The following is a 25,114-nucleotide window of genomic DNA, read 5'->3' as shown; positions in this document are numbered from 1 at the left end:
AGTACCCTCCCTCAGTGACATTAGAAACCTTACAGTAAAAAGGGAAGAGTTGAATAGGAAAGGGTTAATGGTATTAACGTTACCCACACCAAAACAGTTGTTTATAGGCTCAGGAAGGGACACGCACACAGAACCCCTTCTAATTCTTTATATTAATTGTACTGTTCAGTTACAAAGATTTAATGGCAATGTTTAAATAGGATGGAATCTTACCATTACTTAAGTTGTAACTCAATACCTTCTAGACACTTATATTATACACCAATGTGCTTGACTCATCACCCACGTCTGGGTTAGTACCAGGGATAATACCCAGGCTTTAATTATATGGTAAAGATAGTACCTCTCTAAGGCTTTACTTATGGCACCACTGGTCAGTAACCTTCCCGCAGGGGAAGGGTTAATTAGATGGGAAATTATTATTAAAGAACAAACACGTTATCACACTCAAAGAAAATTAAAAGGTGGGCCCACTTTACCAAAACAAAAGTCCTATACTAATGCCAGCATGTAATGTTTATGGGGTACCCCTATGAACTGTAGTTAGCAACGTTAGCTTCACCCGTAGGCCGCATCACACTGTGTACTGTGCAATAAGATCCTGAGCATCGAAGCTCTATTGTACTCAACCAAGATGGCGGCCTCGCCGCGCCACCACTGTCCGGGTAGCAAGATGGCATCGAACGCTCTCGTCACGGGCGCTAGCAAGCGGGACTGGAGCAGAGGGAGCAGTAGCGGGCTGAGAGCGCGTGCTGGGTGATGGCGACCTCTGCTGGACGGGAAGAACTCCCGTGCTGGGCTGAAGACAGCCGGTGCAGAGCAGATGTCGAACGCCGGCAAAGACTGGTTGTTGATGGCCGGTGCTGGGTAGACGCGCGACACTAATCTGGCCCTACCTTAACTGAAGCTACTCTGTGGGTCCCAAACAGCCCTCCTGCTAGCCGCAACATACAATGACGCAGGGTGCCTCTAAACATTGGTCCTCTTCAAGCCACGCTGGCTGGGCACCTCACTGGAGGGAATATCGTTAACATAAGCCAACACTTGGCTATACCGCGTTTCTTCTAGGATAACTCGTTGTATCACTAGGGTTATTCAGTGGGGAACATGCAACACGCTACTACGCTTACATTTCTAGTATAACCCGTAATATACTCAAGTTCAATACGTTCACCGCGTGATCCACAACGGGGACTCTGTCGAGACACGACCGACCAGGTCCAAGTCCAATGCCGAAGAGGCTGGCTCGCCTCACTTCCGTTCCCATTGACTTGCTTCTCCTGCTGTCTCTCTCTCGTGCGCTCCGCCTGCCACCGCCGCCCCCTGCTGGTACCGCCAACTAGCCCCACAGGAAGCACTGGGTGGAAAGAATATGATCCAGTTTACTGTTTATAATCCATATTCCAGCCGGTGAGAGAAGGAGAAACCTGCGTCATTGTTCGAGGGAATATCAATGGAAACTAGTTAATATGTCTTTGTGCACAAAGGGGAGATAAAAGGCAAGTCAGCACTTCTGAATAATAGCCACATATTCAGGGTGCTACATAAAGAAATACCTTGTCTTATAGGGACTATCATTGAGCTGTAATGAACACAACACAAGGATTCAATGTCCCTGATGACATCACTGGTGGCCATATTCAAACCCATTTACTCTCAATAACTATCAAACTAAATGAATGTGTGCAAAAATGGTTTAGAGTTTTTGTATGTGTGTGAGATTACGTGAAAAGCATTGTTTTTTTTGGTGAAGTGCCCCTTTAACTCACTTATTTTTCCCCAAGGCACACAGGGACTTCACTCACTCACTCACTCACCCAGTCACAGAACGCCCAGCAGGGTCCAGCAGGTAGCGTTGTGGGTCTGCTCGGTTTCGTGCTTCGTTCTCTGTTTCACTTGCGGTCCTAAAGTTTAAAGCTTTGAATATTCTTTTCATTTCATTTTCAGCAATAATAGACCACGTTCATATCTTCTTGCCAGTGGCCAAATCTAGTATGAGCCGAAGGACAACAGATACGGACTGTTTGTCACATAGTTGTCTGCACTGTGGTGTGAAATACTGTCCCCTGATTGGCTGTGATTGTGACTTTAATTTGAGCCCAGGGAGTACATTGACTGAAACAGCTGAATGTGATTAGCTGTGATTACATCTGTAAGCCAGGAGAAGATTATACGGCTCTGTGATTGCACATCACAACAGCAGGATGCATTATCTGCATATAACGATCATTATGTACATCCTCTGCAAAAACAACCAGACACACATGTGGGCTAGATCCACAAAGAATGGATTGCACAGTGCTAATTGCACCCTTACTTACAATTCATTATGAATTGAAAATGGGGGACCCTGATGTAAACAAGACGAAAGTCTTTCTCTGGTCTGCATCCCCTTAACAATTGTGTGTTGTTACATCCCAATGTATATATTCCCCAGTGTGTGTCTCCATGTGTGTGTGTTCTCCATTTTGTTTCCTCCCTCCAGCCATTGTTCCCTTCACCATTGGTCAATTCTTCCATTATTGCAACACAGCAGTGATTGGTGGATGGCTTTCCAGACTCCAACACTCAATCCACACCCCCCAATCATGGATCACCCCACACCTGTTAAAACATGGCTTCTCCCTTCAGTCTCTCTCTCTCTCTGGCATGAGGCTAGGCATGTTGTGTTTTTGGTAAACCTGTAACTTTGACAGTATTGCATTTCGTTTATTGCCTTTGGTGCTTAGTAGTAATTTCCTTGTGTGTGTATGGCCACAGAGAGAGCATTGTTTGTTTTGTATATATTCTGTTTTTGTTTCTGTATAATTAATGTGTTTTTCTCTCTTTCTCAGGAAGCACAGATGGGGTGAGCTGCCATTTCCTTTGGACATTGTTTTCTCCTGTTTTGGTTAGGTAAGAGTAGTTTAGGTAATGTAATCTCTTTTACCATAGATTAGATTGTGTTTATTTGGAGTATAGTGGTGTTTGTTTGTTGTTTTGGCCTGGGCTCACCCCTGAGCTACATGTGCTTCCTTTGCCTCTATTCAATAAATATCATTGTTGTTTACAAACCTGGTCCATCTTTTCTGTCAACCAACTGTTATGTTACAGCCCTTTACCCTTAGACTCACAGGGGTCGTAACATAAATGGGGGCTCGTCCGGGATCTTGTAACCCGTGTTCAATTGTTGGTTGATGGATTTGGTGAACTGTGTTTGTTTACACTTGTATAGTTATTAATTAATTTGTGTAAAAATGGCATTTGTGTAAGAAAAAAATAATGGCAGTTAGTACTTTTGATCTGGGGAAATTCTTGAGCAATCCTACTTGGGAAGCGCTAGATAGCTGCCGCAAGGCAGACTTAGTGGAGATTGCCACACATTTTCAACTCTCGGTTCAACAAAAGCATCTTAAGCAGGATATCAGGTGTCTTGTGGTAGATAAGCTGTTGGAGCAGGGGACGCTTGTTTTACCTGCGGTCTCTGATGAACATGCAAGTCCTCCTGGTGAACCTACAGAAGCACCGCCTTCTGAGGAGCAAGCCCATGGTGCTGAAAAGGCAGGTGTGAACGTCACATTGCCACATTTTCACTTGACCTCTCCTGTGTCAACTGGGTCTCGAGAAGGGGCCCAGGTCAAGGTTAGAATAGCCCGTCTCCAGATGGAGGCTCAGGAGAAGGCACAAGCATGTGAGGCGGAGTATCGGCTTCGTAAAATGGAGCTTGAGGCGGAAAATGAAAGGGCTATTAACATCCGTAGGTTGGAGCTTGAGGTGGAAAAAGAGCTCAGACTGCGGGAGTTGGAGCTGGGAGACCAAAGGAGTGGATCCAACTCTGCTACACCGACTCCTCCACAAGGCCCGGGTATGTCCTCCTCCACAGCTTATTCATCACACACTTTTGATATAAGTAAACACATTGCTTTGGTGCCTCCGTTCCGCGAGACAGAAGTTGATACTTATTTTAATGTGTTTGAGCGTATTGCTGCTTCATTGCGCTGGCCAAGAGAGGTCTGGCCTTTGTTGCTTCAATGCAAATTGACTGGTAAAGCCCAAGAGGTTTGTTCAACACTTTCCCTAGAAGATAGTCTATTGTATGATACTGTGAAGGCTGCCATCCTTCGTGCATATGAGCTTGTGCCCGAAGCTTATAGGCAGAGGTTTCGCAGTCACAAGAGAGCTGTCAACCAGACCTTTGTAGAGTTTGCTAGAGAGAAGGGAACTCTCTTTGATAAATGGTGTGCAGCAAGCAAGGCCTCAGATCTTAACTCTCTCAGAGAACTCATTCTATTAGAAGAGTTTAAGAATCGTTTGCCAGAGCGTATTGTAATTTACCTGAGTGAGCAGAAAGTGTCCACTCTGCAGCAAGCTGCTGTATTAGCTGATGAGTTTGCGCTAACCCATAAAACTGTTTGTAGATAGGCGTGACTCGTTTCCCCCCCATGATTTCTCTCAGAGACCTTCTGTCCCCAACCATTCAGAATTCACACACCCCCGACCAAAAATGTCACCTCCACGCTCAAAAGAGGAGCGGACATGTTACTACTGTCATAAATCTGGTCATGTTATTTCTGACTGTTTAACGTTGAAACGTAAGCAGCAACCGTCCTCTCAGAACTTTAGACAACCCAAAGGGGTTGGTCTGATTAAAATGGCACCTGATTCCGATCAACAGATGCACAATGATCAGGATGTTCTCGATCCTTGTTTCAGGCCATTTACTTCCAAGGGTTTAGTTTCCTTGACAGGGGATCCAAAAGATCAGTGTACAGTTCAGATCTTACGAGATACTGGAGCCTCACAATCCTTTATCCTCTCTGATGTACTACCTCTGTCCGAGAAATCTTCCTGTGGTTCTAGTGTCCTAGTTCAAGGTATTGAGATGGGTTTCGTGCCAGCCCCGTTACACTGTATTCATGTACAATCTGATTTGGTCACTGGTTTCTTTAAAATAGGGGTGAGACCTTCCTTGCCAGTTAAAGGCATTTCCTTTATCATGGGAAATGATTTAGCTGGAGGACAGGTGAACGCTGTGCTGGAAGTGTTGGATCACCCAGACACAGATTCTCTGCCCGATGACTTGTCACAGAACTTCCCTGAAGTTTTTTCTGCAAGTGTTGTCACTCAGGCTCAATTGAAAAAGAGAGGTGATGAAATTAATTTGTCTGACTCTGTTTTTGCTTCAGCCTTTGTCAGGGAGGAGTTGCTGGCTCCAACTTCTGATACCGCTGACAAACCACCGACTCATAGTAAGGTACCCCCACAGACAACTGTAACTAGTTCCGACGCATTGAAGTTACCCGTTACTCGTGAAATGCTAATTACTGCCCAGAAGGCTGACCCTTCTCTTGCAAAATGTTTCTCTTCTCTTGAAACAGAACAGAGGAGAGAGTTGCATTCTTATTTTGTAGATGAAGGAGTTTTGATGCGTACATGGAGGTCCCATGGTACTAGACTGGCAGAGCATGCACAATCGGAGATAGGGCTACCAGATCAGGTACCAGACTGGAGCACTGTTTATCAGATTGTTGTCCCTGCAGTTTATCGTCAGCATGTACTGTTCTTGGCCCATGACCACCCTTGGTCTGGACACTTGGGAGTCACTAAAACATACAACAGAATACTTCAACATTTCTTTTGGCCCGGTTTGAAGTCCGATGTAGCACAGTACTGTCGTACCTGTAGTACTTGTCAGATCACCGGAAAGCCAAACCAGGTAATTCCACCTGCTCCCCTCTGTCCTATACCAGCGGTCGGTGAACCATTTGAACATGTCATAGTTGACTGTGTTGGTCTGTTGCCAAGGACCAAAGCCGGCAATCAGTTTTTGTTGACAATAATGTGTACCGCCACCCGTTTCCCTGAGGCTATCCCTCTTCGCAGAATTACAGCGCCTGTAATAATTAAGGCTTTGACGAAGTTCTTCTCCACGTTTGGACTGCCTAAGGTAGTACAAACGGACCAAGGCACCAACTTCCTGTCTAGGTTATTTGAGCAAGTGTTACAGTCCCTGGGTATCCGACATATAGTGTCCAGTGCCTACCACCCTGAAACTCAGGGGGCTCTAGAACGTTGGCATCAGACCTTAAAGTCCATGCTGCGTAAATATTGCTTAGACACAGAGAAAGATTGGGATGAGGGTGTCCCCCTTGTTCTATTTGCTGCGCGAGAGACCATACAGGAGTCTCTTGGTTTCAGTCCTGCTGAGCTCGTTTTTGGGCACACTGTTAGAGGGCCTCTGAAAGTTCTTAAAGAACGGTTCATGTCAAAGGGTGCCAGCACACCCACTAATGTTCTAGATTTTGTTAGCCAGTTTCGAGAGCGACTGCATCAGGCGTGCTCTCTCGCAAAAGAAGCGCTCTCTTCTTCCCAGAGAACTATGAAACGGCACTATGACGAGAAAGCTGTTTCTCGATCTTTCCAGCCAGGTGATAAGGTTCTAGTCCTGTTACCTATCCTTGGTTCTGCTCTTTCCGCTCGTTTTTCCGGACCGTATGCAATAGACAAGAAGATAAGTGATACAGACTATGTGGTTCGCACCCCTGATCGTAAACGTCACTCTCGTGTTTGCCACATCAATATGCTTAAACCATATTTTTCCAGAGATAGTGTGCAGGTGAAGACCTCAGACCAGACAGCCGGACTGGCCGTCTCTGCTGTTGCCTCAACTCCAATAGTTCCGGACTCTCCTGACGTTAGTGGTGAGGATGTGGATGGCTTAGAGTTGCGCAATGCAGCCCATCAGGGTGCTAGATTGTCCAACACTGAGATGTTATTGAATCTGCCCACTCACTTAGCACACTTACCTGAGGAGCAGCGAGAGGACATCACAAATTTGATTCAGGCCTACATGGCTCTGTTTGGTGATGTTCCCTCCTGTACTTCTGTATTGGCCCATGATATTAAAGTTAACAATGCTGTGCCTATCAAGCAACATGCATACCGTGTTAACATCACCAAGAGGGCCATGATGCAACAGGAGGTTGACTATTTGTTAAAACATGGTTTAGCCAAGCCAAGTTGCAGTCCCTGGAGTTCACCTTGCTTGTTAGCTCCCAAATCGGATGGAACTCCTAGATTTTGTACTGATTTCCGAAAGGTAAATGCTGTCACCGTGCCTGATTCCTTCCCACTGCCCCGCATGGAAGATTGTATTGACAACCTTGGATCTGCCACCTATGTTAGCAAACTAGATTTGTTAAAGGGTTACTGGCAGGTCCCTTTGACCCCCCGTGCCTCGGAAATCTCGGCGTTTGTTACTCCTGACAATTTTTTGCAATATACTGTAATGCCTTTTGGAATGCGTAATGCCCCGGCCACTTTCCAGCGACTGGTGACCCTAGTCCTGGCTGGTGTTCCAAATTGTAATGCCTATCTCGATGACCTGGTTGTCTATTCGACCAACTGGCGTGACCACATGACAACCTTGCAAACTGTCTTTGACCGCTTGGCTGGAGCCTCCCTGACCCTTAACCTTGCCAAGTGTGAGTTCGGCAAGGCTACGGTTACCTATCTTGGTAAGCAGGTAGGACAAGGCCAAGTGCGTCCGGTGGATGCAAAAATATCTGCAATCACAACTTTTCCAGTGCCTACTACTAGGCGGGAATTGCGTAGATTCCTTGGGATGGCTGGGTATTACCGTGGTTTTTGCCGGAACTTTTCTTCTGTCGTCACTTCTCTCACTAGCCTGTGTAGCCCGTCCAAACCATTCATTTGGACAGCTGATTGTCAAAATGCATTTGATAGTGTTAAAGCTCTCTTATGCAGTTCCCCTGTTCTCTCTGCTCCAGATTTCTCCCTGCCGTTCCAGCTGGAGGTGGATGCCAGCGGGGTGGGAGCTGGAGGGGTGTTATTACAGGAAGATCATGATGGTGTCAGTCACCCGGTTTGTTATTTCTCCCGGAAATTTAACAAACATCAACTAAACTATTCCACTATTGAAAAGGAGACTTTGGCTATGTTGTATGCGTTGCAACATTTTGAGGTGTATGTCGGTTCGAGCGTATTACCAGTGGTAGTATACACCGACCACAACCCATTGGTTTTTCTGTCGCGGATGTACAACCACAATCAGCGCCTCATGCGTTGGGCGCTCATAGTGCAAAATTATAACCTCAGCATAAAGCATAAGAAGGGGTCTGAGAATGTGTTGGCGGATGCTCTATCTCGGAGTTAAATCTCTCGTGCTGTCGACTTGTTCTATTTTGCTGTCTACTCGGTCTATGTTGCTGTGGACTCGTTTTATGTTGCTGCTAGTTTTTTTCTTAGCTCTTTGTTTTGGTGTACATGTTATCTCTGGGATGTTATCTCGTTGTTAGAAAAAAGAAGAAAAAAAAACATGTTTAGTTGGTGTTAAGTGTCGAACATGTTTTTGTCTTATGTATGGGGGTGTTACATCCCAATGTATATATTCCCCAGTGTGTGTCTCCATGTGTGTGTGTTCTCCATTTTGTTTCCTCCCTCCAGCCATTGTTCCCTTCACCATTGGTCAATTCTTCCATTATTGCAACACAGCAGTGATTGGTGGATGGCTTTCCAGACTCCAACACTCAATCCACACCCCCCAATCATGGATCACCCCACACCTGTTAAAACATGGCTTCTCCCTTCAGTCTCTCTCTCTCTCTGGCATGAGGCTAGGCATGTTGTGTTTTTGGTAAACCTGTAACTTTGACAGTATTGCATTTCGTTTATTGCCTTTGGTGCTTAGTAGTAATTTCCTTGTGTGTGTATGGCCACAGAGAGAGCATTGTTTGTTTTGTATATATTCTGTTTTTGTTTCTGTATAATTAATGTGTTTTTCTCTCTTTCTCAGGAAGCACAGATGGGGTGAGCTGCCATTTCCTTTGGACATTGTTTTCTCCTGTTTTGGTTAGGTAAGAGTAGTTTAGGTAATGTAATCTCTTTTACCATAGATTAGATTGTGTTTATTTGGAGTATAGTGGTGTTTGTTTGTTGTTTTGGCCTGGGCTCACCCCTGAGCTACATGTGCTTCCTTTGCCTCTATTCAATAAATATCATTGTTGTTTACAAACCTGGTCCATCTTTTCTGTCAACCAACTGTTATGTTACAGCCCTTTACCCTTAGACTCACAGGGGCCGTAACATGTGTATTGAGCCGTACTGTATTGTACCCATTCTGCAATCTGTTAATAACATTTTCATTCAATCAATCACCTGCGCCAACAACAAAAATCTGCCGTCCTCGAGGAACTCCATACTTGATTCATGTTGGATCACGGCCCAACACATCACAGTGTCACATGGCTGGGCCGCGTGAATGCCACCTACAACGCAACTGTACAGAACTGCGTTTCCGCATTGCTCTGATTGGCCACTGACCCCACGTGACGCTACCCTATTACACGCTCCCTTATCGACGCGCTTATGCGACGCTCTACAGCTCTTTCGCTCGCAGAACAGCTGTTTCCGTATTTATAATATTGGAAACGCCGCGCTGTGAAGCACCTCTGTATTAACGTCTATCTGCTAACGTATTTATAATATTGGAGCACCTCTGTATTAAATGCCGACAGCACCTCTGTATTAAATGCCGACTCATCAATCAATCAATAACAACATTAACGATAACGCCAAGTTGTAATAATAACCGGTTTAAAATGGATGGTGATTACCTCACGTTGTGTCTATTCTACTAATGTCTAACTATGAATGAACACAACACTCTAACTTAACATCTTTCGATAGGCAGTGAGTGAACATTAACACATTGGTGTACTTGAGAGTGGAGGGGCGGAAGGATATATTTACCCTATGTTCTGATCTCAGCAGGGGCACCTGCCCTCATCACTCTCTGGTCATCAATAGTAAAACACAAGAACATAGGGTAAATATATCCTTCCGCCCCTCCACTCTCAAGTACACCAATGTGTTAATGTTCACTCACTCCCTATCGAAAGATGTTAAGTTAGAGTGTTGTGTTCATTCATAGTTAGACATTAGTAGAATAGATACAACGTAAGGTAATCACCATCCATTTTAAACCGGTTATTATTACAGCTTGGCGTTATCGTTAATGTTGTTATTGATTGATTGATGAGTCGGCATTTAATACAGAGGTGCTGTCGGCGGCATTTAATACAGAGGTGCTCCAATATTATAAATACGTTAGCAGATAGACGTTAATACAGAGGTGCTTCACAGCGCAGCGTTTCCAATATTATAAATACGGAAACAGCTGTTCTGCGAGCGAAAGAGCTGTAGAGCGTCGCATAAGCGCGTCGATAAGGGGGTGTGTAATAGGGTAGCGTCACGTGGGGTCAGTGGCCAATCAGAGCAATGCGGAAACGCAGTTCTGTACAGTTGCGTTGTAGGTGGCATTCACGCGGCTGGGCCACGTTCCAACATGAAGCAAGTATGTAAATACTTAAAGGTAGAATCTATAATGCCGTCAAACAGTGTCCTCCAGGCAAAAGAGCTTTGCTTGATATTGCACTTTGTCTACATTTGTTGTTTGGGTCTGATGTGTGGGTTGGAGTTTAGTAACTTATTATACTGTGCATTTCTCCAGGTCGCGTGAATATTAAAGGCAACCAACTTGTGTTCGGCTTTTCTCTGATTGGCCGCGCCCCCCCGCCCCCACGCGCAGGCAAGCGCAGTCGTCCCACGTCCCAAATGAAATCCAAGGAGCGCGCGCAAGCGGCAGCGCGGGCAACCAACTTGTGGCTGCTGTTCCAACGCACTTGTGTTGGGCTGCGGTAGCAGTGGAGCGCTATGAAATGCGCTGAACTAGAAAGCGTAACGTTATTATGTTTCGCGTTTTTAACAACCAACTACCAGATTCACTCGTGTATAAACAAAGCCCATACAGTTATGAAATGCGCTGAACTAGAAAGCGTAACGTTATTATGTTTCGCGTTCCATTGATTAACGCCATTACCTGCTGTGCTGTAGGAAGCAGAGGTACAGTAAGTTACAGTAGGTGTAGGTTACATGTTTAATCAAAGCCCATACAATTTTTTAGATGAATGATTTTGGATATAATATAGAAAACACATCATTATGATATTGTCAGAGGGAGAGGCATGACTTCGCGACAGCCATATTAGACACTCACTGTACATCAGTGTGGAACTGTAACGTTATATGTTATTTCGCCCGTGGAGGCTGCTGAGCCTGAAGCGCCAGCGGGGCGACGCGGTGGTTTATCCCCGGCTTTCGTGCGCCGCCGCCGGCTTGATACAGCTTCAGCAGCAGCAGCGGCGGTGCTCTGTTGTAGGAAGCCCTTCAATGACAGCGGCGCGCTCTCATATTTTGCGAATGCATAAACTATATCTTAAATTATGGCTATGTGTCTAATATGGCTGTCGCTTATCAATGACTTCGTGACAGCCATATTAGACACATCGCCATAATTTAAGATATAGTTTATGCATTCGCAAATATGAGAGCTCTGTCATTGAAGTGGGTGGTGGCAGCATTACTAACAGTAGCGATTTTTATTGTTTTGTCATGACCAAACATAATCCCAACATAGATAGGAGGTGTACTGTATGTCAAATGTCGGTCATGTGGTGGAAGAGTTTAGTACAGTCACACAACAGAACACCGCTGTAGTACAGTCACACAACAGAACACCGCTGGTTTGACCAGCGCTTCTGCCGCGCCGCAAGGGCGTGTGCTAGTGGATTGATTGATTGGCCGTGTGGCCAATCAGAGAAACGCTGAACGAAAAGCTGAACACAAGTTGGTTGCCTTTAATATTCACGCCTCCAGGTCTCTCTAGGCAGAGAATAAGGCGTGGCCAGCAATAGCAACCCCTCCCCCTATCCCCACTCAACTCAGTTAACAAAACTGCTAAGGACATGGGTCCATCTGCTTTCCCTTAGACCACAGAGCATCGATAACAATGGCCGTGTTGTCGTCCATTCTGCACAGAGCATCGATAACAATGGGCGTGTTGTCATCCATTCTGTACAGAGCATCGATAACAATGGGCGTGTTGTCGTCCGTTCTGTACAGACCATCGATAAGAATGGCTGTGTTGTCATCCATTCTGTACAGAGCATCGATAGCAATGGCTGTGTTGTCGTCCATTCTGTACAGAGCATCGATAACAATGGCTATGTTGTCATCCATTCTGTACAGAGCATCGATAACAATGGCCGTGTTGTCATCCATTCTGCACAGAGCATCGATAACAATGGCTGTGTTGTTGTCCATTCTGTACAGAGCATCGATAACAATGGCTGTGTTGTCGTCCATTCTGTACAGAGCATCGATAACAATGGCCGTGTTGTCGTCCATTCTGCTAGCCTGACATTGCTTAACGCCTTAATCCTCCCCTGCTGTCCTCCGGGGTCTGTTGCCTCCTACATGCGGTTGAAGTGGGTAATTGGATGAATGAGTATAAGACGAAACCTATCCAACCCTATCCAACAAAGCAGGATTCATTATTCCAATTAAAAGGCTCCATCTCCCACCCTGCCTCTGCAGAAAGTGTTATGTCCTCTGACTGCCTGTTGCCAGAACGTCTCACCGCTCATCTGATTAGCTTGGTAATTATTGCTCTGTATTCCAGCTCTTTGTCACCAGCAGTTGGCCACACTACAGCAGGATGTGAGGAAAATGAGTTTCTGGTGAACATCTGTCTACTGACGCAGTGGTTGTTCCTCTGGGGGCGCTTGCTGTCAGCTGGCCCCAGTACAGTTTGAGACAGAGAAACAACACAGACCGTGACAACACGTGAATACACTGCAAAAAAATCTCCATCTTAACCCATTCATTGCCGGAGCTTATATCCATCCTTGTAGCCTCTCTGCCAGCTCTATTTGTCTATGGAGATGTTCATCTTCTTTGCAGGGCTATAACTTTTTAAATTGTATTGCTAAATTGACATTACTATGGCCCATTCAACATCAATTATCTATCGTTCAGGATGTAGGAACGTTTAACTTTTTCATTCACACATTCATACAATAATACGGTCTAGAGTATAAATATGTTTTTATCGTTTTCTGCAGTATTTCATAGAACGTGAGATATAGCCATAAATGCATATATTAGATCATCAAATGCAGTTTGATACCGATCGACGCCAGATAAAAAATGTCAACTGTACACGGTCCTAGACGTGTTGATTGATCATCTGCGGTTGACCGGAGGGGGGGGGGGGGGTCGCTTATAATTCAATGACCGACGTTAAATGATTTATGTAGTATGGGTGATATATAGATCAGAGCAGTTTGTATCGAAAATGGTAAAGAAAAACGCTGAAACTCACCCCAGTCTCCTCTTACCGTTGGGTGATGAGCGTGGAGCAAAAAGATCGCTATTATGGGATGTTGATCTAGGTGATCCAGTTCCGGTTTGTATAATACTAATACACGTCCAATCATGTTGTTTATTGAGTTATGGCAACGGATCGATATGCACGGTGTCTGGATAGAGTCCCGCGAGCGATAGCGAGTGGCCGGACACAATAGGGGACGGACTAAGCACTTCCGGCCACTTCCGGTTTTGGCAACTCGCCGATCGGCCACCAGGTGGCGGTATTGAAGCGTTGCAGAGTTGAGCGGAGTCCTCCGTGGGTGAAATGTGAATACCATGACGAAAATATGAAATATTGATCTCAAAGACGCCGTAACCCGCCATTGGCAGATTACGCATGGCGAGGAATGACGTGTAAACACGTCATCTGCGGAGAAAGGGTTAACAAGATCTTATGAGACCGACAATACACCTAGAACAGAAGCATTACAAGTAAAACAGTATTTACAACACAATCCAACATAATAGTAAAAGCAATAATAAAATACACAATTCTAAGATGATGTTGCTCGTACGTTATCTCACCACACTACCACATAATTTTCACTTGTCTCAAGGAAATGGTATTTTAAGACAGAATAGCCTGCAAAATAAATGTATTTCTTATTGTTATTTTTTGCAGTGTAGTCATACACACACATTACAAAAACACACACACACACACATACAAACACACACATACAGATGAAGCCCTTAGAAGTCAGGCATCTACTACTCTACCACTACTCCACCACTCCACTCCAAACTGATTTTGTGACTCCTATTGTTCTGGACCGGGCCAGATTTCACACCTCCACTGCTCACCCACAGGCTGGGGAGATTTTCATCTTACATTTTTATTCGTCCCAAATGTCCCAGCCCCATCCGATTTCTTTGATTTTTTCACTGTTTATTTATCATGCATTGCAACACTAATATATGGTCAGTACCCTAAGTCAGACTGCCCATATAGAAATTATCTTGGGGGTCTGAGGGCAGTAGCCCCCGACCCCCTCCCTGGGGAAGCACTTAAGTTAAGTACCCTCCCTTTGTTTACGGCCACCAGCCCCCGAAAATTAACACCTGAGTGCTAGTTCTAAAGTGACATAGGAGTGGCAGTGGGGACCTGATTCTGGAGGGCTTCATCTGTACACACACACATGCGCAAAGCAGAAAGGCTGCCATAGAGACTGATGGATGATGTATGTAGTTCAGATGTTCAAGCAGACCAGAAGGTCAATCATTTCTCATCTGCTTGTGGTGGCAACATTAGATTGATAGAGTTTTGAAGGTCATTAGACCAAAAGAGAAAAACAACATCTTCAGTATGTATACATGTTTCCATTCCTCTTTGAACCAGGGCTGCTGGGAGCACGGCAGAAGCTGCGTTTATGTGCAGGGTTATGAGGCTAGTGTGTAATTGCCTGGGGAAATGATGTGAGGGAGAGAGAGAGAGAGAGAGAGAGAGAGAGAGAGAGAGAGAGAGAGAGAGAGAGAGAGAGAGAGAGAGAGAGAGAGAGAGAGAGATCTATACGTTCTTTAATGCTTCTCCCTGAATACTGACACGCACAACAGAGCTTTGAGCCAACCTCATCTACAGCTAATCCTTCGGTTCACTATAGCTACCCTCCATCGTATGGTCGATCGATAGGACAAGATCAATGCTTTGGCTTTTCTAAGTAGGAGATTAGGATACAATGTCTTGTCGGGTGTTGTGGTCACAATAATTGGGGTTCTTTGAATTGTAGTCGTTTGGAACTGAATGTAGTAACACAACCTGCTCAATTATATACTGTACATTATATTTCGGTATAAATCATGTCCCAAATGCTTCTCATCTGCTTCGACTAATCTGCTATGATTCACACAGTCATCTTCCTCTTCAATAGAATGTGTATAAATGTCTACGTCTAGGTTTTAGGTGAAAAACTACTTTTTTAGTGCAGTGCCCATTCAGGGTGTGGCCATTCGGGGCACATAGCCATTGGGAATGGGCCGATTACTTTCCCGGTATTGCTGCTCGCAGCATTGTCAGAACCCGTTCAGAGCAAGCCGATTGCTTGGCGTCCGGAAGTGTTCTCAAGAACTGCTCATCCGATTGACTTCACACTTGATACTGCAGTTCCTTGGTTTTATCCCACCCCCTGCCACAAATAGGCAAAACACACATACACTCACACAGCTCTTTGTTCCCAGAACCTTTGTTAAGTTCAACTTTAGGTAGAAAGGAGAAATGTTATTAACTACGGTGATTGTGGCTGCAATTCTGAATGGCTTGTTTCAAGAGGGAGGGTTCTGAACTGCAGAAAAGGCACAATGCATGTACAGGTATTTAACATTTTCTCAGTGTTGGGAGAAGCTCTCATTCTGTAAAAACAATGCAAAACAAAGGAAACGGCCATTTTCACAATCGCTCCCCTTTAATTATAGTGTACATATGGTACTGAAGAAGTCTGCTGCGGGAGTCCAGTGCTAGTTGAAAGGGTTTAGAGAGCAAAAGCAAAAACTCTATCATCAATATCTGACCACCCTTACAAGACATCAGTTGACCTCACGTGTCAGACAGCTCCTCTCTGGCAGCAGCTGTGTTTTGATGAGCACGGGCACTGCTGTCCCCTGACCTCTGACATACTTTGATTTGCAGGTCTGGAGAGCTATAACAGTTCAAGGATAGTCCTCCTGACTCCCCCTCCCTTCTTGAGACTCGTGAATCTTATGAGAGTGGCTGTGTGGTCTGCGTGTCATCCGTCCCCATCTCCAAGTCACCTTGCGTATTTAAAAAAATAAAAATAAAAAAATGTGTTTATGGGATAGGCTACTGAGAGACTGGAAAGTAAGAGAAGAACACAGAATATGAACAAAGCGATTAATATATAGGAAGAGGGACATCAGCTGCAGAAATGAATTGGAGTCGTTGTCTTCACTGAAGATTCAATGCTCATTATTCACATCATTAATGAAAACTGACTTGTGCAATAGCAATCAACCACTTAAATATCAGGAATGTCAATTTCAATATTGTAAATAAAATATTTTCTCAATTTGATGTAAAATCGAGCCAAATCATTAGCCTATAGCTTACCCTCATTATTGGACCTCATTCTCGAACAGACATTTCTATTTTTTTTTTGGCATTCTCGAATGGCTTCTTTTTGTAAATTCGTTCGTAGCTACGAACAGGATTTAAGAACTAGAAAAGCCAGTCGTAAATCAGACAGACCGGTGTGCGCGTTTTTTTTTATGGCTTCATTTGGGAGAAATCCTTGGGGATTGTGTTCACTTCGATTCTACAGACATCCTCGGAATTAAATAATTATAATAATAATAAATACGACAATATTTGTATCATTAATAATTACGTTTTACATGTATAGTCATGACTCAACAAACCATTTTTTTTATTATACAAATATTGTCGTATTTATTATTATTAAATTATTTAATTCCGAGGATGTCTGTAGAATCGATGTGAACGCAATCACCAACTATTTATCTCAAACGAAGCCTTAACCAGTTTCATCACCTGTGCATTGTATGTTGTTGTATTGTACTTGTGCTGTATAATGACAATACATTTTAATCTAATCTAATCTAATTTTGATCAGTCGCAAATTGCTTTCACGCTTCCTGTTGAATATCTCCCCCATATGGGTCAACACAAACCAGATGCAATGGATAGCCTCTCCTTATAAGGAGCTGGTGGGGCGTTTCTGTATGAAAATGAGGTGTACGAGAATGCACATGTGTCACCCCCCCGGTCCTATTGGACCGGCCATCGACCTTTCAACACCACTCATGAACAATACCCTATTGCATTTGTGCCTGTCTATGTTTATTAATTTGGTCTCTGTCATACTCACTAATCTGTTGTCTGTGTATCTGCTGTCTGTGTTGTGCCTATTGTCTAGTCTAGTGATCTCTCCCCTGTGTCTGTATCTATGTGTTATTTAGTGTCGTCATGTTTCAGTATTTTACCCCAGGTTGTTCTGTCTTTTCCACACAGCTGTGTCTTGTTCCCAATCACCCTCATGTGTCAATTAGTATGTGTATATTAGTGTTGTCTGCCCTGCCTTCCTGTGCTGGATCATTGTTCATGTTACCCTCGTCCTGTGTGCTGTCAACCTTATGTTTCTCCGTATTCTCAGTGAGTCAGTTTTGTATTGTTTGCCACGTTAAGTAAAGTGCTTATTACTTTCATCCACGACTCGTGCTTCATCTATTTCATCCTCCACTACCTCTCCTCGTGTTAAGTCTGCATTCCGGGTTCTACTCATCTCTACCACCGACATGCCAACGAAACGTTCCAGGAATCGTAACAACATGAACAGTTCATGTCACGAAATGCAAGACTGGATCAGCTGTCCTATTTGTTTTCATCATTATCATCATCATCATCATCATCATCATCATCATCATCATCATCATCATCATCATCATCATCATTATTTTAATCATCATCATCATGATTTTCATCATCCTCATCATCATCACCATTATTTTCATCATCATCATTATGATCATCCATAAAGTTAAAGGGATAGTTCTGATTTTTGGAACCCTAGCCCTATTTGCTACTTACCAATGATGTTGATGTTGTCGATCGGTAGAGTCCTTTCTCAACACAATCCATGCTGTTCCTCCTACTACTGTAGCTATCCAATCCAATCCAATCCAACTTTATTTATAAAGCGCTTTAACAGCCACAGGGGCACAAAGTGCTGTACAGAGGGAGCATATTAAAAAACTATAAGCAGCACTAAAAAATATATAGAGAGTACTAATATTTAAAAGCAAAGGACAGTAACAAAACGATACAACAATAACACAATAAAACAATAAGATCATAAAATCAACAAGCTACATGGTGTCGAAAGCCAGAGAGAAAAGGTGGGTCTATGGATAGTTAGCCACAAACTAATGCAAAGTCAATGGGGTCACGCTCCTGTCTGTACAAGCTATGTGTGCACTGTGGAGTAGATTTTAATTACCTTCAGTCAGCTTGTACAGACAGGCATGCACAAGCACACATACACGCACATCTTTATTTATGTCCACATAAATACAATGTCTAAAGGACACAAATATTATCAGTGCAATTGGATATTGTGGGTTATTCTGTTACATTCGCGCCCAAATTGGCAATGGTAACATACGGTTATCCTATAACCATAGTTATATGAGTAATAGCGAGCGCTCTGCGCTCTTAGTGGAACATATCCTATATCAGTCTAGATACTGAATACATTTCTCCACATGTACATGTAATAATAATAATAATAATAATAATAATAATAATACATCTATTTTATATAGCGCTTTTCCAGGTGCTCAAAGACGCTTCACATGGGCAGGAGAGACAAACTATGGCAAAACAAAAAAACAGAACAAAACAGAACAAAAATAATACATGACAAAATAAAATAAAACCGACAGAATTAGAGGTCAAAAGCAAGATTGAAAAGGTGGGTTTTGAGGGCTGATTTAAAAGATGTCAGGGTGTTTGCATCACGGATATGGCTGGGGAGGGCATTCCAGAGGGAGGGGGCAGCAGCAGCAAAGGCCCTGTCGCCCCAGGTCCGGAGCTTGGTCGTGGGAGGTGTTAGGAGGTTGGCATCTGCAGACCTAAGGCGACGGGTGGGCGTGTGACGGTGGAGGAAGTCGGACAGGTAGGGAGGGGCAAGGTTGTTGAGGGCTTTAAATGTGATGAGTAGTATTTTAAAATGTATCCTGTATTTGATTGGAAGCCAGTGGAGGTCGTGGAGGACAGGGGTGATGTGATCAGAGCGACGGGTGGAGGTGAGCATGCGGGCAGCAGAGTTTTGGACATATTGGAGTTTATTGAGAATAGTGTTTGGTGAGCCGTAGAGGATGCTGTTGCAGTAATCTAGTCTTGATGATATGAATGCATGAACCAGTGTTTCAGCAGCGGAGAGTGATAGGGAGGGGCGAAGACGAGCAATGTTCCGGAGGTGATAGAAGGCAGATTTGGTTATGTGGTTCACATGGGGGAGGAAAGAAAGGGTGGAGTCCAGGATGATGCCAAGGTTACGGACGTGAGTGGAGGGGGTGACAATGGTACCATCAATATTTAGGGTGAAATCCTGGGTGTGGCTGGTGAGGGATTTTGGACCGATAATGATGATTTCTGATTTATTGCAGTTTAATTTGAATGTTTTTTTGAATGATGTACACACCCATCCGCCTGGCCTCACCCCCATCCGCTCCTCTACATAAGCATGGGGTGTGGCCATACTAACAGCTCCTTCCCAAGTCTTTCACCACCGAAGGCGAAGACCACGGGGTCCTCAGTGAGTCCAGCGCAGAGCGCTCGCTATTACTCATATAACTATGGTTATAGGATAACCCCACCAGGCGGTCACTAGTGACACCACCCCCCACATCGCCAGCGTATCGGACAGGGCCCATCCAAGAAAAAGCCCTTCCCCCCTACAGCACGCCGCCCTGAAGCACTCAAGGGGCTACACCCCCACAGCGGGACCAGGCAGCGCACCGGGGAGACAACCCCCAAAGAGGTTGATCCCTTAATCCAGGCAACAGGTCAAAAGGACTCGACCTGAGCCTGGAGCACTGCGGACTAGACAGGCGCCTAAGGGGTCTGCTGAAAACAGCACCCCGGCGGAAGGGGCGTTCGGTATGCTGTGCACCATGTCGTAGCCTCCACAAAAAAAACCTGACCCTCTAGAGGGGCCGAGGCAGAGAAGGCTGACACGATTGGCAGACGTCATGAAGGGTGCGGGAGCACACTCGCAGGCAGACGGAGTCAAGCCCGGCCTAACCAGAGAGTCGACTCCGCTACCAACACACCTGGAAACCAACCACCACCTAACAGGAGGCAGTTGTTCCTATAACCCCCCAAGAAAAAACTCCAAAACACAACTGCGGGTATACACCGGCTATACAGCAGTACAAGTGTTTCATTTCTCAAAAAGGGGTTAACCCAGGCCAACAGGTCGACGAGAACGAGTCCGGACCTGGGCCCGGTGGACCGGGACGTACACAGGGATGCCAGAGGGGTACAAGAACCACCTCGACAGCCCCCTCCCAGCCCAGCCAAGCAGGAGAAGAGAGGGGCGAAAAAAGAATGGAGAAGGACCAGGCTCCTTTAGCACAGCGCAAGGTACAACACAATATGGACCAAGCAATAGTGAAGGATAATACGCAGTGACATAACCACGAAACCTCCATAACATCAACCCCTGCAACGCCCGGGCCAACCTGGCATTTTTCCCCTGAAAAAACACAAGTCCTTCAGGGTACCAGAACAGCAGATCTGCGCCCCGGCGGACAACGGGTTAACTGACCTGGTCCGGTGCGACCAGAACCAGTCCTGTGTCCTAATCACGCCACCATCCCCAGTCCTAAGAGCGGGGCAGGTACGCGTGTCGATCTTGTGGGATATTCGTGGATATCCTGAAGAAGAATGTTCTCAGTCAACCGAGGTTTGGATAATAACTAAGTTTATTAACCAAACAGATAGAAATATATATAGTACATAGAGAGAATGGCTGAGGGCCTCGCCCCAGGTGATCAGCTGAAATGACCCAGGTAAAAGACCCGGTACGTTGTTGGGAGGAGCCCTATATAGGGGGGGGGGGGGGAACACAACATTGGGGAGAAAGGGGAGGGGAATGTCTTTACATGAGAGAGTTGGGGAATCATTCTATTATTCCACAGTTACTCACTTTTCTCTATTATAATGTGGGTGAGATTAATGTATACTACACCAGGATTATTTGGAACAGGTAAGAGTGAATAGATATGGTAATAGAATGGGACCGATGTAATCCATCGGTTATCAGATAATGAATGAAATAGAAAACGATTAAAATAATGAAAATGTTGGCCAATGTGATCTGTTGGTTGGCATAACAGTTTAAAATAGAATTATTTACATACATTGTTACAAAGGGTCAGATTAAACCGAATATATATATTTATTGCCTGAGATCCCATGTATAATATTTGTATATCGTCTGATATCCCTTGTATATTCTTTGTACATATACACGGAATATCCCTTTAACTGGTACAGGACAGACCATAATATTCGTTCTCCTATTGGAAGCGATCCCCTAGGTGCCACGGCCATACCCCCCAATGTCTAGTTCAAAGTCACCGCCAAGACATGCCTGGACATGACCGGCTCTGCGCAAGAATACGAGACAGAAATAAGGTTGGCACTAGATTGTTCACCGTACGTATAAATACGTCGCAGGTGGATACAGCAGTTAGTTAACCTAGAAACGCGTTACCCTCAAACGTTAAAGCCTTCATCACGAGTCAACGACCAAGTGAAGTGAGCAACCGTGCATCTAAATAGAGCACTTATAACCGCGTGCGAATAGGACAGTAAAAGTGTCAGAGCTTAGTGGAATAACGTCAAGTTCGACCTAGTTAATGTGAAGTACCGCGCACCGGAGAATCTACACCGGTGAATGCAGAGCCCTTTCCGGCTGGATTATTGCTTTGGTCCTGTGGCTGTTGGAGCGGAGGAGAATCGTCTACACCCACTACTGTGTGGGATTTACCCGTGAGGAACATCACTCGAGCCCGTCTCTAGGAGAGGCTGGCTGGCTTTCACCTATGCTGTCGCGCATACTTGGATTATAGCTGCTGCTTTCGTCTGCCGATCAAGGGAGTAATGTACCGCCTCCCGTAGCTGGAGCTTATTGATTCCTCGGTGATGCAGACTTTGCATTCGAACATTCCTCCCCCTGCTGGCTTACAACCGGAGGGACCCTCTTAGTACCTCCAGCGGACCTACTAGTGTACCATAGATATAATTCCTATGATACAGGTGGTATTCATTATCTCCTGCGTAATATTCTAATGGACTTACGCTCTTGACCTATTCATGCACATTCTTCGCCTTACAAGCGCGACTCTAATTCTCAAGTAATGTAAGATAATCTTCGTGCTGCTAATAAATATTATTCTAACCCATATTTGTTGTGGAACCGTGTCATTGTGGAGGTGTTCATCTCATATACCTGTGTACTGTATGGCCAGTAGTAATGTACATAAGACAGTAGTGGTTTAATGATACCATACTTATTTAATACAGTCAGGGAATTGTACACCTCAGTTACATACATGATTCATGACATGATTGACTGGACTGCGGTCTGTGTTATTTTGATATCAGAGATGTGGGAATAGATATCATCCTTTTCTTTTATTAATAATGGTCTGATTTAACCGCTCAAAATACCTATATCAATGAGTGGTCCTCAACTCTGATATCAAACAACAATTAACATACTCATTAGAAGCTATAGCTGTGCACATATCTGGCATACCTCCAGTCGTTCATGTCGTGACTCAGACATTTAAGTGGTAACTATGTGTCTTCATGATAATATCTATGGGAGCTAAGATCATGGTTGTACATACAGACATAGTAATAACCCAATTAAATACATGTGAACATTGTCTCTGTGTGGTCAGAGTACACAGGGTGAAAACACAAAATTGTGTGCATAATTATCAGGAATAGGATTTACAAATAGGCATTAACTTAGTGGCTAATGTATAAAAACATTTAAAACCGTTAACCTAGTGGTTTGTATAAAAACTGATATAAAAGGTGATTATGATAATCGTTATGCATTGTTCTGTGGTGCATACTATCAATGGTCAAAACAAACTTGGTGTCATGGAACAAACCAACTGGTTCTGCCCTGTTTAACAATACAATTTTGCAATGTGACTCTGTGATCATTCCTCATTGCCATTATAAAATTGGTTAATGCAATCTTACTGATTGTATTTCATCATAGTTAATAATTTTCCAGATACATATGAACTTTGTGAAACAGTTCTTGTTTGTGAATCTGACAGTTGCTGTGTCGCTGTTGACCATCTGTTCTCTGTCTGTCGTGTGGCAGGGCCAAACAGTAACACAGTAAAAATTTAATAAATACATAATAATGTGGACAATGTGTGTTCAGATGCCTCTTGGTCCACAGGTCTCTGATGATGTCTCTCTTCTTGACGGTGCAGTCGGGAACATTCACTCCTCCATCATTCAGAGGGGGCCTACAGGAGGTCGCCATCCACTCCCTGTGTACCTTGTCAAGGGTCACGGGGTCACCGGTAGCAGTGTGGCGGTCAACTATAGTGGCCTTGCAGACTCTTTTCCTGGAGCTTGTGTTGTTCTCTTCTACCATCACATATCTGCCACTGTGCTCATGCTTGGCCTTTATCAGGCCTAGAGACATGGTGGTCAGGGCGTTCTTGAATGTGTTGTGTTATGATTGGTCCCCTGCTCCCCGTCATCGCGGTACCAGAGGGGCGAGGGTTTGCTGGTGTAGCGGCTAGTCAGTAGGATGCTCTCTCTCACAGGGATGACAATCTTGTCATGGGAATCCACCTTGATGGTCGGGGGCTTCAGTTCTCTTTTGCAGATGGTCTGCCGCGGGTCGCCGGGGTGAGGCTGCATGTCGTCCTTTCTGTCTCTGCTCCCCTTCCTTTGGGGGCGTCTGTGTTGTGTGGGCTGGTGGTTCTCCCACGGTTGCTGTCGTCATCCTGGTTGTGTCCGCAGCTTCTTGGCGGTGTCCTTCGTGGTCCTTTGTTGTTTTGGGTCGCCCTGGTCTCTGGGTTGTGTTCCTCCTTGCCTGGTCTCGCCGTCGTTCGTGGTTCAGGTCACGCGTCGTCTCACTCGTCCTGTCCTCTCACCAATTTATGATCTGAGGATGATGAAAACTGTCTTAGAAAATCTCTTCACATAAATGATTCAACGCCTTTCTGCTACAGAGGAAAATCATTTAGGGTTAATTCAATTCATAGTTTAATTCATTGTGTAATACCATTATGTATTTTCTTTATTTTACTTACCATTGAGTCGACGCATCTTCGTACTAACCTGTCCTTAGTGTTTGGGTCGTGACTTCTCTGGTTTTCTCATCATAATTTAGCATGGGGAAAAAACATAAAAATCTAGGCAGCCAGTTAATTTTTCATGAAAAACAATCATTCGTTTTGTCATCTAACCCTAACTAACCTTATTGTCATGCACTCGTCCTAATAAAACTAACCTACACTGTGGCACTCAACACTTTGATGAACATTGTTACTCAGCTGATAGAGTTGTGCCCTTCCTGATGTCCTGTCGCACAGAACCTGTGAGTCGCTTTGGATAAAAGTGTCAGCTAAATGATCAATGTAAGTGTATACCTTGTACATTTAGATAATTGTGCTCCCATTTGGTGGTTTTGATATTTGCAGTCATAGAAATGTATTAGTTTGTTAAAAGAAGAGTCATGCATGTTATTAGTTAGTGGAAAAATAGAATTGTGAGTAATTTCCTGACTGCATTCATCAGGTACCAATGAAGGGGGCATGTTTGTTTTTAAAACATTTCATTCAATGCATTTTGTGGTTCCCTGTTGTTATCCATTGTCAGGTGAGTCCACCAAGCGTGTGGTCAGAGTGCAGGCATTTGCATTGCTTTGTCTCACTCATGCCATACCCTGTGGGTTTCAAGTGCCCACTCTGAATAGCGTCTGTTATCGTCTTCGTTCCTGTAAAAGAAAATTTACATGTGGGTGTTTGGATGCAGATTTGTTTTAAATGGTCAATCGATTGTCTTTCAGCTCCACACCATCTTTGGTTGAACCTTGTGTTGACATGCAAATTATTGGAGTTTCTGTCTTTTGTGATACAATTTGGGTGTAGACATGCCCTGCTCTGCATCTCTGTCTGTCTCTTGGTTGTCTGTAAACACAAAGACATGTTAAATTCCCACTCTTTTCTTTTCGTCTGGGTGAATTCTCTTTGACTGCCTGTGTGATCAACAAACATTAGCTAGTCCTTCTATATTTCATCATCTCACTCATCAATGTTA

This window comes from Notolepis coatsorum (assembly GCF_963971535.1).
Source record: "Notolepis coatsorum genome assembly, chromosome: 6".
Taxonomy (NCBI): domain Eukaryota; kingdom Metazoa; phylum Chordata; class Actinopteri; order Aulopiformes; family Paralepididae; genus Notolepis; species Notolepis coatsorum.
The sequence above is the reverse complement of the archived record's forward strand: the minus strand, read 5'-3'. Positions refer to the sequence as shown.